Consider the following 16,242-nt stretch of genomic DNA (forward strand, 5'->3'; position numbering starts at 1 on the left):
GGAAAAGTGTTCCTTAAATTGGATCTTGGGTCCGTCAAGCAACTCACTGGTGTTACTGTACCAGTATGATATTGTTGAGATATGATAGTGAAGAGTGCCCCTTGTAGGCGCCCATCTGACTGGACCTGGGCACTTGTCGAAGTACAATCTAGGAAATAAACAAAATCCTCATTATCAACCCCAGAGTGGTCAATCGGGTCCTTCCTTTTTTCTCCAGCTATCAATCGGCTGAACTGGCTCATCATGGTTCTCTGTAATTCTAGCATCTGATCTCTCATCTCCTGTTGAAATTCGGTCAATTGCTCCTGCATCTGTATCTACATTCGCTCTAATTTTTTCCAACCTTTGTTCCATTTCTCTAGTCTTTGCTTGAATACTGCAAGGGTGTTTGGTTGGTTGGTTTTCCAAATTAGCTGAAATAAATTTACTCAATTAGGCTCTTTCAAAGGATTTATGCATGTGATGTCATGTAATGCAAATGCATGAAATGAATGCCTAAAGAGACGTTAATTCTGATTCAATTACATTTACAAAACTTTATTAGAAGACAAATTTCTTTATATAAAGCGGATATATATACGGCCTCTCCCTTATATTCCAAGAGAAAACATCGATTTTTTTTTCATCCGCATGTTTGGGATAATCACGCCAATTTCCAATAGATGCCACAGCTAGCTCCTTTTTTCTTGATATTGGTCGTGATCCATCATCTGCCCATCTTCATAAGGCTCGTCAACTTCTTTAAGGGAGTTGGAATGTCGAAGGCTCTTAGACAATCTCATTGAATCCTCAGGCCACGAAGAAAGGTCACAAATTCTTCCATCGTCCTTCTTGTGTTTCTCAGATATATTCAGGAAGTCGTATTATTTTCCACTTTATCAAGAAATCCATATTCTATGACAAGCTTTCTAATTTAGTAATCGAACTTGAATCAACATCTTCTTCCTAAGATGCAAATGCAATGTAATCACAATCAAAACACAACAAGAAGGGTTAGTAAAAAACATAAGTAAACAAGGAAAACCTAATCAGGCAAGCCCTAGGGGTTTGGAGAGGCTCTACCTAGGATGGGTTCCTAAGGTCTTCTACATGCGGTTTGGCTCTAAAGTCAAGGTACCCGAACCAGCAGATTCCTCGATCTTCACCCATTATAGGCTCATACAGGCCGAGTTCGATTCAGGGGAATACATTTCCTTATGGCTGCATGAAGATGAAGATCTCACGAAGATATAGGTACGGATGTATTCCAGAAGTGATCAACTATCCTGCACGGAGGTGAAAACCTCACGAAGGAGTAACTTCTCACTCCCACTTAAGAGGGTGTGACCAACGGTCATGCAATGCAATGCGCAGAAATATATACCATCTTAAACTAATATGGCAATCACAACGACGAAAATCGTAAAAAAGGTGAATAAAAATGTAACGAGAGGATCGTATATTTAAATCAAGTTTTCAAAAAAAACAAAAACTAATCAACTCGTGGCTTGACTCACTTATTTTGAAAAAATTCCCCAGTGGAGTCGCCAAGCCATTGACACCATTTTTTTTGTTGAAAACGGGGTCGACTTGACTTTTGAAAAATGAAAACAAGAATGGAAGTCGCCACCAATCTTTTTTTGATAAGGTGTGATGGGGTCACCTCGTAAAAGTGGTTATTTTTAATAAACAATCTAATTTTATTAAAACAACAAGTTTGGTCCGCGAACTTCAGAAAAATGGGTTTGGAATTCGGTTACGTACGAGGAAGGATTAGCACCCTCGTAACGCCCAAAATTGGTACCTAATTGATTAGTTAATGTCTTAATGTCGAAATTAAAAACTTTGAATAATTTTAAAAATACGATCCTTGTATTAAAATGTTAAAAATTTTTGGGAAACGAAGCATATTTCACGTTAATCGAGAAAAAAAGTATCATATACAGTAAGTTAGGACACAATGTCTCAAATTTCTAATACGCGAATGAATGCCAAAAAAATTGCTTATTTAAAAGATATTTAGTTATCTCGGATTTAAAAAAGGATCAGGCCCAGCAAGTTAGAGCTTAATGAAAATGAAAAAAAATCAAAAATCAAAATAAAAAAACAAAAGAAAAAGAAAAAATCAAAATCAAAATCAAGATCAAAATGAAAATGAGAAAAAGAAAGAAGAATGAAAAAGGGAAATCTAGATGAAAAAAATCAGAATGAAAAAGGAAAAAGAAAAAGGAAAATGAGAGGCCAAAGCGAAAACCCGCAAGGGGCGCTTCGTGACCAAATGTGGTTTTGAGTTGAAAACTCGAAAAGGGCGACTCAAATTTTGAGCGAAATGGGGCATTTAGATCACCATTATTGAAGACTCCTAATGGGCATTGCTTCATTTTAGATATCATTAGACGCTGCTTCATATGCCAATGTCATCACATGCTTATTCCAGAGAAGATGGTATTGGAAAATGCATTGAATTTGAACAATAACGCTATAGCTGAGGTCTGAAATCAATTCAGAAGTGGACACCACAATTCGTCACTGAATTGCCTAGAGATGAATATCGAAAATTGAAGGAAAATGACTGAGACTTACAAGGATTGGTATAAGAAATCACCATTTGTCCTTTTTGCTTGCCTAACATTTATCAAGATTTCCATCAGAGCAAAGTTGTTCTCTTTGGTTTACGGGACTGAGGTAGTTTTACCTATTGAAATCCCCTCTCTTCGGGTATTAGAGAGGGAAGGATCCAATTCGCGATGTGATCATTTGGACTTGGGAAAAGGGTTAAAAGCTATTCATCAGGGTCGGATGTACCAGAAAAAATGGCATGAGCCCATAATGAACAGTGTCATCTCAGAGAGTTCCACGAGAGGGTTGGATGTTGAAAAGATCCTTCGAAATGATTCCAGAGAGAAATGAATGCTAAACCGGGAATATCCCTACGTTGTAAAGAAGACATTCTTCAGAAGAGCACTAATGCTAGTCCTATAAACTCGGATCTAGTTAAGAAATACTTCGTTTAAAGAAGGAGAAAGGACCAAGATGAAAACCCGCAAAGGGCACTCTGAGTCAAAAAAAATGAGAATGAAAAATGAAAATAAAAAATAAAAAAATAGAGAAGCTAAGGGGAAAACCCGCAAAGGGCGCCTTAGGCCAAAGGTGATTTGAGTTGAAAACCCGAAAATGGCGGCTCAAATATTGTTCAGAATGAGGCATGAGGCGATCAGAGTAATTCAAATTTTGATCATATTGGGCCATGTGGTGATCTTGCTATGCCTGAATCAACAGGAAAGGATAGGCGACATCTTGGGGCATCGACATAGCGCTGTAGATCTCCTAAACACATGTCCAACTCAAAATAGTCTTCAGAAAGTTTGTACAGAGAAGTTTAAGCTGCGATATCTGGGGCACCCAATTCTCATATTATTTGTCGTTCTTGGAATACTTTTTTTTCTTTTCCAAGATATACATTCCCAATTGTCATCCTTCTTTACTATTTTCGATAATTTGTTCTTTCGAGCTATGCTCAGAACCAACTTTATTCTTATCCATTGTTATGACCTTTTTGCAAACATGTTGCATTGGAATAATGATTGATGGACTAATAAAACTTTCACAAGTGAAGTTTTGCATATTACTCTGAAAAGTTTCTAAATAATATAGGAGCCTGAAACAGGACTATTGTTTAGAACACATCAAGTTTAAAGGTTGGAAATTTGAAAAGGAATAGTATAAATTTAGACTTTCTCTTTGGATTTTTGTTGTCAAATGTGTTGATTGACAAGATGCCATGTTAGTGATAAAGCTTAAGTAAACAAGCAAGCAATGATCACTAGGCAAGAGGAAGAGGTTACCTCGGAGAAGAGAGCCTTCATCTGCGCCTAAGTCTTTGGTATGACACCCTGAGAATGGTGTAAGAAACCAGAACGATTCAGATCCTATATCATTGAATTGTGAGGATTGAGGAAAAGCCACATATTTCTACCCTTTGGATTGCGGTGGAAGAATGATGATACAAATTTTGCGCCCCAATGGATTAAACTTTGAGGTCTACAGTGGGGGCAATCTGACTAAAGTGATTATTTGAAGAAGTTGGTCAAGCGAGAAGACGTTTTAACACGTCAGCATTAAAGCTTTAATGAACTTCGAGTAATGACAACCTAAGCGGGATCATTCTCAAAAAAATAAAATTATGCATTCATGCAAACACCATTTACACATGTCTAGTTAGGAGCATTTGATTCATTCAGATCATGACATCCTAATCACTAGGCATAATTAAGTTCATAAACGAATTATACAGGTCTTATCCCCCTGAACTTGCAGTGGAACAGATCGACGATGGCGAATCTCATCTTCAAGTGTAAGGAAGTAGATTTAAGCCACGAGTTATTTCTCCCTGAGGTTGCAGTGGAGCAGACTAAGTAAGCAGGTCTTATCCCGACTGAAGTTGCAGTGGGACAGATCGAAGACGGCGAATCTTATCTTCAAGTGTAAGGAAGCAAATTTAAGCCACGAGTCATTTCTCCCTGGGGTTGCAGTGGAGCAGACTAAGTAAGCAGGTCTTATCCTAACTGAAGTTGCAGTGGGACAGATCGAAGACGGCGAATCTTATCTTCAAGTGTAAGGAAGCAGATTTAAGCCACGAGTCCTTTCTCCCTGAGGTTGCAGTGGAGCAGGCTAAGTAAGCAGGTCTTATCCCGACTGAAGTTGCAGTGGGACAGATCAAAGACGGTGAATCTTATCTTCAAGTGTAAGGAAGCAGATTTAAGCCACGAGTCATTTCTCCTTGATGTTGCAGAGGAGCAGACTAAGTAAGCAGGTCTTATCCCGACTGAAGCTGCAGTGGGGTAGACTAAATAAGCCAATCTTATCTCCCTGAAGTTACAGTGGAGCAGATTGAAGCCGATAATCCTATCTCCTTGAAGTTGTAGTGGAGCGGATTAAAGTAATAGATCTTATCTCTCTGAAGTTGCAGTAGAGTGGTTCGCATCAGGTCTTGTCTCCCTGAGGTTGCAGTGGAGCAGACTAAGTAAGCAGGTCTTATCCCGACTGAAGTTGCAGTGGGGCAGGCTGAAGAAGTAAATCTTATCTCCCTGAGGTTGCAGTGGAGCAGATTGAATTCAATAATCCTATCTCCCTGAAGTTGTAGTGGAGCGGATTAAAAAGCTACGAGTTACGAATCCTATCTCCCCGACGTTGTGGTGTGGTGGATCGAAGCACCAGTTCCTATACCTCTGAAGATGCAATAGAATGGAATGGAGCCACTTGAAGAAGAAGAGCACCAAGGTCCAACATGACCGGGCAAAATTGGCCCTTGTTAGTCTTTACTTCATTCCCGTTACACGACAATGAGCAAAGAGGGGCAGCTGTAAGGCCCAATATTTACCCGGCCCATTTTATCAAACCAAATAAAATAAAATAAAATAAAATAAAATAAAAACCATAGTGTCCATTTACAAATTTCAGCTAGCCCAAACCTAATTTGACCCAAGCCGAAACCCAACTACATCTAGCCCAAAACAGAAAAAGAACCAGAAAACCCTAGGTAGCACCCAGCTCCCAGCGCCGCAATGAGCCACTGCCCTTGCACGAGCGCCACCGCCACACGCGCGCCTCCGTGCCACGTCTTCGTACGAAACCTGCAACAATGCAACAAACACCTGCAACGCACAAAGCAACAGAGAACGCAACAAACGTAAACAAAAATAATAGCAGAAATCGACAGCAAATGAAGAAAAGGACAAATTCCTTTCATTTTTATTTTTTCTTTTCTTTTCATTTTTGGCTATAAAGGCCGATTTAAAAACCCTTGTAAGGAGGTTACAAAACACCACGAATATTGTATCAAAAAAATCTTTGAGAGAAAAGCAATAGAACAAAAGTAGTTTTCAAGAGGTGATTGAAAATTGATTTTATTTTTTCTTTCTTTTCGATTTCTTCCTTCTTTTCTGTTTCTTCAACCTTAGTTTTATTATTCTTGTTTGCAAAATAGAAAAAAGAGATAAAAAAAGGCTTAGGGATCTTACCGGGGGTCGGTACGACGCTGAATCCCTCCTCCGTTCAGGTCGAGGTTGAATGAGAGGGGAGGGACCTTCGATTTTGAAGCGGTGCTGAGAGGAGAGCAGTCGGATTCCTTTTATTTTTTTGTTTGTTTTTTACTTCTGTTTTGAAAAAAATGAAATGGTGGCTGCTAATTTAGGGTTTAGCTTTTTACCCTTGCCTGTTGTATGAAACGACGCCGTTTGGAGTCTGACCAGTGGCTCCAAAATGGCGTCGCATTGATCCAGACCCGCGCGCGACCCGACCCGCTCCATGGGGGATTCGCGCGTTATTTGTTAATTGGGTTATTTATCCATCTAGTCCCTCTACATTGGAAACGTGTTCCAATTTGGGCCATGTCAACGCACTGCGTTTTGAGGGAAGGGAATATTTCCTATTTGCCCCTCATGTTATCCGCATGTCGTTTTTTTGGCCCTCGGTTTTGGTTTATTTATTTATTTTCTTTAATTTTGTTTCAAATTCAATTCAATCCTCATTAATAGATTTAAATTCGCTTGTTTGCTTATTTATTCAATTATTTATTGTTATGATATTTTTAACTTAAGATTTAATATTACTGGAATGTTTAAACTTGTTATTATTATTTTTATACTAATCCAATATATTTCATAAATTTTATAATGGTTTTATTTTATAATACTTTTTAAAATTCACTATACAATAATATTCTTATACAATGCTCTATTTATATATGTAAACATAGTTCATATTAAACTATTTTCATACATACATGTACATATATTATATTAACGATTTCATATTATATATTTTCCCTTATTCCAATATTTATATAATTGTTTTCTTTTAAAAGCCCTACTTTATATATTTCGTCTATTTCAACCTCATTTATATATATTATTCGGCATATATTATCATTCATATTGTTATTAACGCCTTCTTTTCACATGCGTAATATTTTTTAAATTAATATGTATATATTATTTCATGTATTTTGGTTTTCTTCGTATACAATATTCACCTTAAACTTCATTTTGATATTTTTTAGGGTATTTATTTTTTATCTTCATTTTTGACTTATTTTAAACTCATGTATGTATATTGTTTATTGTAAATTTTATGCATATAACTCATTTTTTATTGATAATTCGTTTATTCTTTGGATGCCGATGTTATTAGCATTGGCATAATGTATGGTTGAGATTGTCGTTACTATGTTTGTTTGTATTTGCCTATTGATTATTCGCAATTCATTAGTGTATGTTATTTACAAATCATCCTTTATGCCGTACGTTATAATTCAATCGTTTTTATTCGAAAGATCACAAATGTCAAAGTCATTTCATACAAAAGTTTTCAAGATAACGCAATACTCGAAATTTGGAATCCTCGAGAGAATTGAGCCCTAACGTATTGGGTTCCGATTCTCCCTGATGAATCTAAATAATCGAAAACTTTCTTAAACCAAAACACATGAATAAAAAATTAATTTTATAGAATTCGATACGTCGTGTCCTAATGCATTGGATGTGACATGTCGGTTTCTCAAAATGAAGATTTCAAATAATAAGGGCTATATTCAATGCTAGGAATTTTGAGAAATTGTACCCTAACGTATTGGGTTTCAATTTTTCATCTGACTTAAAGCGATTGAATATCCTTTTTTTATGCAAGAGTTTTGAAAATCAAAAGACAAGCTAATTCTCGAGGACTAAAAATGTCGTGTCCTAATGTATTGGGCATGACATTTTATTACTCTGAGACGAGAAGGTCTTTAGCATTCGCCTCGATTTATCCAAGCATCTTTTATAAAATTAACATTAATAAAGAAGGGAGGATCGTATTTTAAAATCTTTTCAAATTCCCGACACTAAGACATTAAACAATCAATTCGGTACTAATTTTGGGCGTCACGAGGGTGTTAACCCTTTCTCGTACGTAACCGACTCCCGAACCCGTTTTGTTAAAATTCGCAGCCCTAAAATTATTTTCAAGGTGATCCGATCACACCTCAATGAAAGATCGGTGGCGACTCCTTTTTTTTATTTTTAATAAGTCGATAATCAAATTTTTATTTTTTTATCAAAAAAATGGTTTCGACAATGGGCATGATAATACAAGCATAACTAATATGAGCAACAATAATAAGAATGAATAAATAAATAAAAATGGACAAATTCATAACATGCAAAATAACAAGTATAAGCAAATAAAGTTAAGATATTCATTTAAAGTAATAATAAAAACATAAATAAATAAATAAAAGAAATGAACAAATTGTAAAATGTAAAGTATGCATATATATATATGTGTATTAAAATTATGAAGTATAAAGAAAGAAATATGTGAATATATATACGCATGTGAATTGTAAAATGTATGAAAAATATATACGTATATATGAATTATAAAATATATAAAAAATACTATTTGTGTAAAGATTTAAAGAAGGGGGTGTATTTTAAAATATAAAACATATCTATGAAACTGAGTTAATTAATAAAATAACAAAATAACAAAAAAAGACTAATTTGAATTCTAAGACAAAGATTCGGGGCAAAATCGAAAGTAAAATAAAAGGGGAGGACCAAACTGAATGCGCGCACAATACGGGAGGACCAGAATGGGAATTTTCCTTTTTCCTCAAAACGACATCGTTCCAGAGTAGACCGAATTGAAATCGCAATAAAATAATTGCTAAAAATTAAAAATTTAAAAATACCTAATTAAAAAACTCTAAAAAGTGGAAAGGCTAAAGGTGCAATTAGCCCTTCCAACGAAAACACGCGGATCCTCCCCCAGGGTCGGGTCACCGCCAAAACGGTGTCGTTTTGGCACCTGACCTTTAATGGCAAAACGGCGCAGTTTTGAGAGGGCTATAAGTCCAAATTTTTTTAAAAAAATTCATTTTCTTTCTTCCTCAAAAAAACCCCCAGAAAACTCTCTCAAATCCTCTCCCCCTCTCAAAAATTCGGCCAGGAGTCCGGTCATCAGCCGCCGCTCCGGCCGTTGGCGACGGCGCCGCCTTCCGTGGTGGCCGATAAAACAAAAATAACCCCTTTCGAAGCCCTTTACACGTGGAGCAAGGATCCAAGGCCAAAACCCCCGTAAACGCGGCCAAACCTGGCGGAGCAACGAAGAAACGTGACGCTTCTTCTCCTTTTCTGGCGAGGCCGTCGACGGCGAGTAGATCGGCCGACGCAGGTGAGTTTCTTTTTCTCTTCTTTTTTTTTGCTTTGTTTTCGTTTACAAAATAAAAAAATAATAAAAAAATAAAATAGAAAGATTGAAATAAAAAAAATCACCTTTAAGTTTTTGTTCTCTTTTTATTTTCTAATATCTGTAAAAAAGGAAGTAGAAGTTACAATTCGTTTGAATGGGCTTTATATAGCCATTTTTACGCAATTTATTTTATTATTGTTTCTACTGTTTTGTCCTTCTTTGCTTGCGTGTTCTCCTTTGTTTTGCAAGTAGAGCAGATGGTGCATGTGGGCGAAACAATGGCGGTGGCAGAGGATAGGTGACGGCGGCGATGGTAGTAGAGGGGTCAGAAGAGGCAGTTAGGGTTAGGCAGTAGGCTAGGGTTTCATTTTTTTTTGAAATGTTTTGGGCTTAGTGGGCTGCTAGGGTTTTGGGTAGTGGGCCCAGGGCAAATTTGGACTTGTACAGGATCTATGAAAACATAAAAAAGTAAAATTATGTTAGATTCAATTCAATATAAAATATAACTTACTGAACCCATCCATGTTATTTGAACTCTTCATAATCCGAACCTGTTTTGGAAGGTGGTCTGCTGGTTCTTCCTCTCCGAGGGTAAGGATACTGAGCCGAACCTCCAAGAACCGGACGAGCGAGATCTGCACCCTTATCGGGATCACCCAAATCATTGTACAATATGCATAGTCATAAACACGATCTCCTGTTTTCAACTGTCCAGTCCCATCTCCCCTCAAGACCTGTAACTCTTCTTCTCTGTATTCACGCAACGCTGCTGGTTTCTCATGTGGAAGGTATGTCTACAAATATTTTACAAGAATGTGAATTCAGGTATAACTCATTTTGAACTGAAGCTATTATTTGAAAAAGTGTTCAAATACCTTGTTTGAGAAGAAGATTCGTGGTTTTTTATATCGTCTATCAGGATAAACCCAGAAATTACAAACGAAGTGGATCCGACCTTCGCCGGTAACATTTTCAAGAGTAATTGTTTTTAAGAAAAACTCAGCCGTATGATTATTTCGTAGGATGATAGCTCCAGGGATTCCAAATTCCTCATCCCACTCAAATGAAACCTTTTACAAGGAATCATCACCAGCCAATAACGGAGTATATGCCAGGTTCCAGTATTCCAATGCCGCTAACTTCCCCAGCTTTCCACCATTTTCATTTGCTACAGAACAAACCAGTAAACATTAACACCGTTATTATTTCCAAATTAAGAAAAAAAAAAGAATTTGTTTGGAAACTTGGAACGGAACGAACCAGGGTCGGGATTTTCGGCACCGACGAGCTGGAGACTGACTTGATTGCCGAGCAATTCAAAGAGGCTATCAGCTACAGTTGAATGCACGGCGGTGAAGTCCAAAACATTCTTCTTAACTATAACAACACTGCCTGTGATTGTGTTCTTGCTGGGTTTATTGAGGCCGGTAATGTCGCCGACAACATTGCCGACTGAACTCGCCAGATTTCCAAGAATCATTTTCTTGCTGGTCTTGTTAGCTACTACAAATATATGAAGTTGATATTTTTGAAGTTGATGTGCCAAAATGAGAGAAATGTTTCGATATTTGTAAGGATTTAGCTAGTACATTAATTAATTAATTAATTAATTACTTGAGACAGCTTTAGCAGGATATCATAAGCCTTACTGTATAGTATGAAACCTTCTTTTTTTTCGGTGAACGATGTCCAAAAATACGTAACTCATAACGCGTTGCTAGTATAAATTACCGGTGACTAAATTAAGTTTAGTTTAAATCAATAAATTGTTAAAATTAATCAAATTGACTTAAATTTAATATATGATTTTTTACTCATCGATAGGTATCACTCCATCATATCGATCGTCAAATTTATTAATACATTTAATTAACAATAAAAATAATTTTTGATAAAAATATCACAAAATTTATTTACTGCCGGTCTTTTTATTAAAAAAATAGGTAAATTAACCCATGTACAGTAGATGCACAAGTAAAACAGTCCCTCCTTTAAAATTATACCATTAAATGTTTGTTTTGATATTTATCTATGAGATATAATAACAATTTTAATTCTCAACCTTTACACAATTATTTAATTTAATCTCTACACCATTATTGCAAGTAAAATAAAAAATTTTAAAACTAATAAAGTTAAAAGCATTCGAAACTTTTAGCGGAAGAGCATCAGAGGGAAAAAGGAGAAAGCTAGGGTTTTCAAAGTTCCAAGCTCAATTGCTAACGTTGTGCCGGAATCCTCGATTAAAAAGAGAAAAGATAAAGTTAACGAGGAATAGCTCAGAATTTCTGGTTTGTATTTTTATAATCCGAATCTAATTATTAATTGTTGTATTTTGATTTAATGTTTATGGCAAGTAGTTGAGGTGAGTATATGACATTTTGAAATTGAATTGAATTGAATTCATTGTACATGTGATTATATGGAAAATTGATATTTAATATTGATTGCTATTGAATTATGAAACTAAAACCCTATTAACTATATCGGGCTGAGTCGGATATAGATGGCATGCCATAGGATTGGAAGAGTTGAGGGATTATTTTTACTTTGAGTCGATGAGACACTGGGTGTCAATTTATTACTTTGGATTAATTCGATGAGGCACTGGGTGCCAATTTACTTCGGTTTAGCCGATAAGACACTGGGTGTCAAATTATTACTTCGAATTATCTGATGATGTACTAGGTACAAAACTGGTGTATTTTTGTTGGATCCGTGTATCCGTTGTTACAGGCCCAATTAGCCCGAGCCCGCATACAAAATAATAAAACCAATAACCAAAAAAACAGTCCAATAAATGCCCATTTACTAATTTCAGCAAGTCCAAAACCCCTACCCAAATTACCAATAAGCCTAAACCCAATATTTTCAACAGCAAAGAAAACCCTAGGCAGCAACCAAGCCTCAGTCGCCGCACGCCCCAACAGCAACCCTCTCCCGTGCCGCTTTCTTTGTGTGTGCCGCCACGTCCTTGTACCTGCAAAACAAACTAGGAGAGTCCAAAAGCAAAAAAATAGTGTAAAAAATAGAAAAAAAAATAGGAAGATAAGTATTATTTTTGGGCTATAAAAAGAGTCCCGAGTTTGTATTTTTTTACTTACGAATGAATCAAAATAAAATAGAGAAAAATCAATTTAAGTACATACCATTTTCAAAGGTAGTAGTCCCGTTTTTATTTTTTATTTTTATTTATTTATTTACATTTAAAAAAACGAAAATGAGAAAGGAAAAATAAAAAGCATACCTTTTTTGTGAAAGAGGTGCCGATTCCGATGAAAATCGAGGACTTTTGAGTTGGGAAGTCGAAAAGGCCAAAAAATGGGTATTTTTGGTTTTTCGACCATCTCGAGCTGTGGCCGCCGCGGTGGTCCGGCACCGGAGCTAGCCGGATTCTGGAAATGTGTAAAAGGGGGAGAGAGTTTTGCTTTTGATTTTTTTGTTCTTTTTAAAAAGAGAGAAAGAATGAAATTTTTGAAATTTTTTTTGGTTTTATAGGCTAATAAAACGGCGTCGTTTAGGGCTGGTCTTTATAGCCTTAAAACGATGCTGTTTTGATCCTTATGGCCCCCAACCCGAGCGTCGACCCGACCTGAAGGGAGGATCCGCGTGTTTTGCTTCAATGGGATATTTACGTTGTAGGCCCTTCCGTATTTTTAGTTTGTTTCAATTTAGTCCTTTTCGCACTTTTTCTTTTATTTTTAAATTGGACCTCAAAGTTTTTTCCGCTATGCAATTTACTCCCTGGCGCGCTAATCCTCTGGGAAGTGACGCGTGTCCAGGAATCGGGCTTATTTCCCATTTAGCCCTCCGTTCTTTGTGCATGTTTCATTTTAATCCTATTTCAATTTTTTAGCATTAATTTTATTTACAAATCTTACCTTTAATGTCATTCTGATTTCAATGTAGTCCTCTGATTAATTTACTTCATAATTTGTCTGTTAATCTTTTTTTTCTTTATTTTTTAAAAATCTTTTTATTATTCTTATATTCGTTATTTATTCTTATATTTAAGCTTTAATATTTCTTCTATTAATTTATTTGTTTTATTTCTTTACTTTTATAATTCATAAAATTATTTTTACATACATATGATTTGTTTTATTATCACATTTTATATTATTATTATTATTATTACTATCATTGCTATTATTATTAGCATTATTATTATTTTTATATATCAATTTACTTAGCTTTTTTATATATACATTATTTTATCCTATTATGTACTGTTATTTTAAGTTTTTTTATTATTATATATTATTATCTAATCTCATAATGTATTGGTTTATATATTTTTATTTTTTTTAAAAGGTCCAACATGATCTATATATTTTTTAATGATTTTATAATACATTTTTTAAAAATTTATTTATATATACTTCTATGCTTTTAAATCAATATGTTTTATTTTGTATACTACTTATCTGATTTTCTTCCTATGCAACATTTAATTTAAAATTCATGTGTATATATATTTTTAATTCTATTTTTGATATTTCAAGTTTTGATGTATATTATTTATTTTAATTCTTTTTTTTACGTATAAGTTATTGTTCATGCATTGATGATTTCAAATGTTCTATCTTTCATGCTATTTTTTTATTTTGTTTGGTGTTTCTTTAATTAACTTTCAATTCATTTAGTTTTCTAATGTTGATACTGATATTTGCATAATGTATAATTGAGATTATTGTTGTTATGCTTGTTTATATTTTATTTATTAATCATTCATTATTCATTAGTGTACATTTTATCCTCAAATTATCCTTTTGCATTGTACATAATCACTCCATCGCATTTTATTCGTTTAAAAGGTTACGTATAATATCGTTCAAGTATCAAAATTATCTTATTCAAAAGTTTTCAAAATAATACTATTTGTCATTTTTGGAACTTCGAGGATCCGTGCCCTAACTTACGGGGTTTTTGATATTCTCGTCGAACTAAAACTGTTAAACATTTTTAGTTTTCAAATACACCAAGTTTCAATAAAGATTTTTAAAAGGTTAGCTTATACTCGGGAATTCAAGTGTTGCATCCTAACTTGCGGGATATGTCATTTTGTGCCTCGGGATGAGAAGGCCTTTTTACATCCAGGTTTATCCAAGTATTGTTTTAAAAAATATGGCATTAATAAAAGGGGAATCATTTTCAATCTTTTCAAATTTTTGACGTTCGACTTTAAGACATTAATAAATCAATTAGGTACCAATTTTGGGCGTTTCGAGGGTACTAACCCTTCCTCGTACGTAACCGACTTCCGAACCCATCTTTAATTCGTAGATTAAAATCGTTTTCAATGTGATCCGATCACATCTTAACAAAAGATCGGTGGCGACTCCAATTTTTATTTTTTTAAGTCGACCCAGTTTTTTCAAAATAAAAATGGTTTAGACATCCGTCATAGTCCGAGTCGTGTTAATAGGGGTGGTTAACTGATATAATACTATAATTGGTATTGGAAAACATTGAATGTGAAAAGCTATTTGAATAGCAAGTATGAGATTTGAAATAGCAGGAGATGAGAATTGAATATGTTATAAATGATGTGTTGATGAATTGATTAATTGAATGATTAATGTTATTGTGTGATTAAATGTATATATTAAATTATCTTGCCTTTAATATTCGGATTATAGAAATATATACCACTGATTTTATACTCAGTGTATGGTTTGGTTTTCCGTGCGCAGGTTAGGTACTTGATTTTGTTTGTCGATTCAGCATCCAAACAACGATCATGATCTCAAATGTGGTGATGTTTATTCCTTTTGTATCGGCATGTACCTAGGGCGTCTAAATCTTAACTATTTTGTGGATTGATTGTAAATAATATTATAAATTAATATTGGTTGGTTATATATATATGAGTATATGTTATATTAAAGCTCTAATATGGCATGTTTTAAATTATTGCATAAATGAACATGATATAGGTAAATTAGATTGAATTTGGTATCTTTACAAATTTGATTTGAATGATGTTTAAATTAATATGTTTTGATAATGTAATTGTGGTACCTATAAGGGTACATTGGTCAGACAACTAGGTTGATTATTTTGACATGTTTTGAAGATATTTGATTGTGTTTCGAATTGGTTGAACGATTGATTTTTGAGTTGCTTAGTGTCCAAGATTGCAGGGAATGGTAAACTTGATGTTTAAGGTACATATTGAGTCCACACAGCCAGACACACGGGCATGTGACTGGGCCGTGTAAGACACACGGCTAGCACACTGGTGCGCGAAGTCATTTTGATAGGGCACACGGTCTGGCACACGAGCATGTGGCTTGGTCGTGTGACCCAAGTCAGAGAGTTACACGAGTATAGACACGGGCTGGGACACGGCTGTGTGTCCCTATTTCGAATGCCTACACGGCCTGAGACACGGATGTGTCTCCTGACTGTGTGAGTCACACAGCCTGACCACACGGTTGTGTAAACCCTGCAGGTTTGAAAATTTTTTAATATTTCGCAAAAAATTCTCTGAGTTTTCGAATTAGTCCCGATTTGTTTCTATCATGTAGTTTGGGCCTCGAGGACTCGAATAAGGGATAATATGTATGAGTTTGATTGATTTTGACTTGAATGTTATATGATATGAAATGTTTTGAAATTATGTCTGTTTGATCGGTAATGCTCTAAAACCCTATTCCGGCGATGGATGTGGTTAGGGGTGTTACATCTTAACAGATTTATGGGCTAATTTTAAGGAAATTAATTCTACTTTATCTTGGATAATATTGGAGGCTATTTATCTTGATTATTTTATTGAAGAAGAGTTTATATTAAATTATGATTATCAAATAAACTGTCGTATTAAGCCTGTAAATAGGCAGCTAATTCGCATGGAAGATGCATCTTTTGGGAGAGAGTGTTTTGCGGAATTTTTTATTATTTTATGATATTTTCCCTTGTATTTTTGCACTTTTTTAATAGGCAATCTTAGTGAGAGATTAAACTTGTGTATGTGAGGTTTTGGGTGAGTGATTGTAAAAAGTTGGGACTAACTATTGGAGTTGT

The 16,242-nt window shown here is 35.0% G+C and overlaps 1 pseudogene; it reads right to left on the minus strand.

The window, feature by feature from the left end:
* Positions 1 to 10,888, minus strand: part of LOC107899102 (probable linoleate 9S-lipoxygenase 5) — a 76,974-nt pseudogene extending 66,086 nt beyond the window's left edge.
* Between the last annotated feature and the right edge of the window lie 5,354 nt (positions 10,889 to 16,242).

Source organism: Gossypium hirsutum, chromosome D08 (assembly GCF_007990345.1).
Source record: "Gossypium hirsutum isolate 1008001.06 chromosome D08, Gossypium_hirsutum_v2.1, whole genome shotgun sequence".
Taxonomy (NCBI): domain Eukaryota; kingdom Viridiplantae; phylum Streptophyta; class Magnoliopsida; order Malvales; family Malvaceae; genus Gossypium; species Gossypium hirsutum.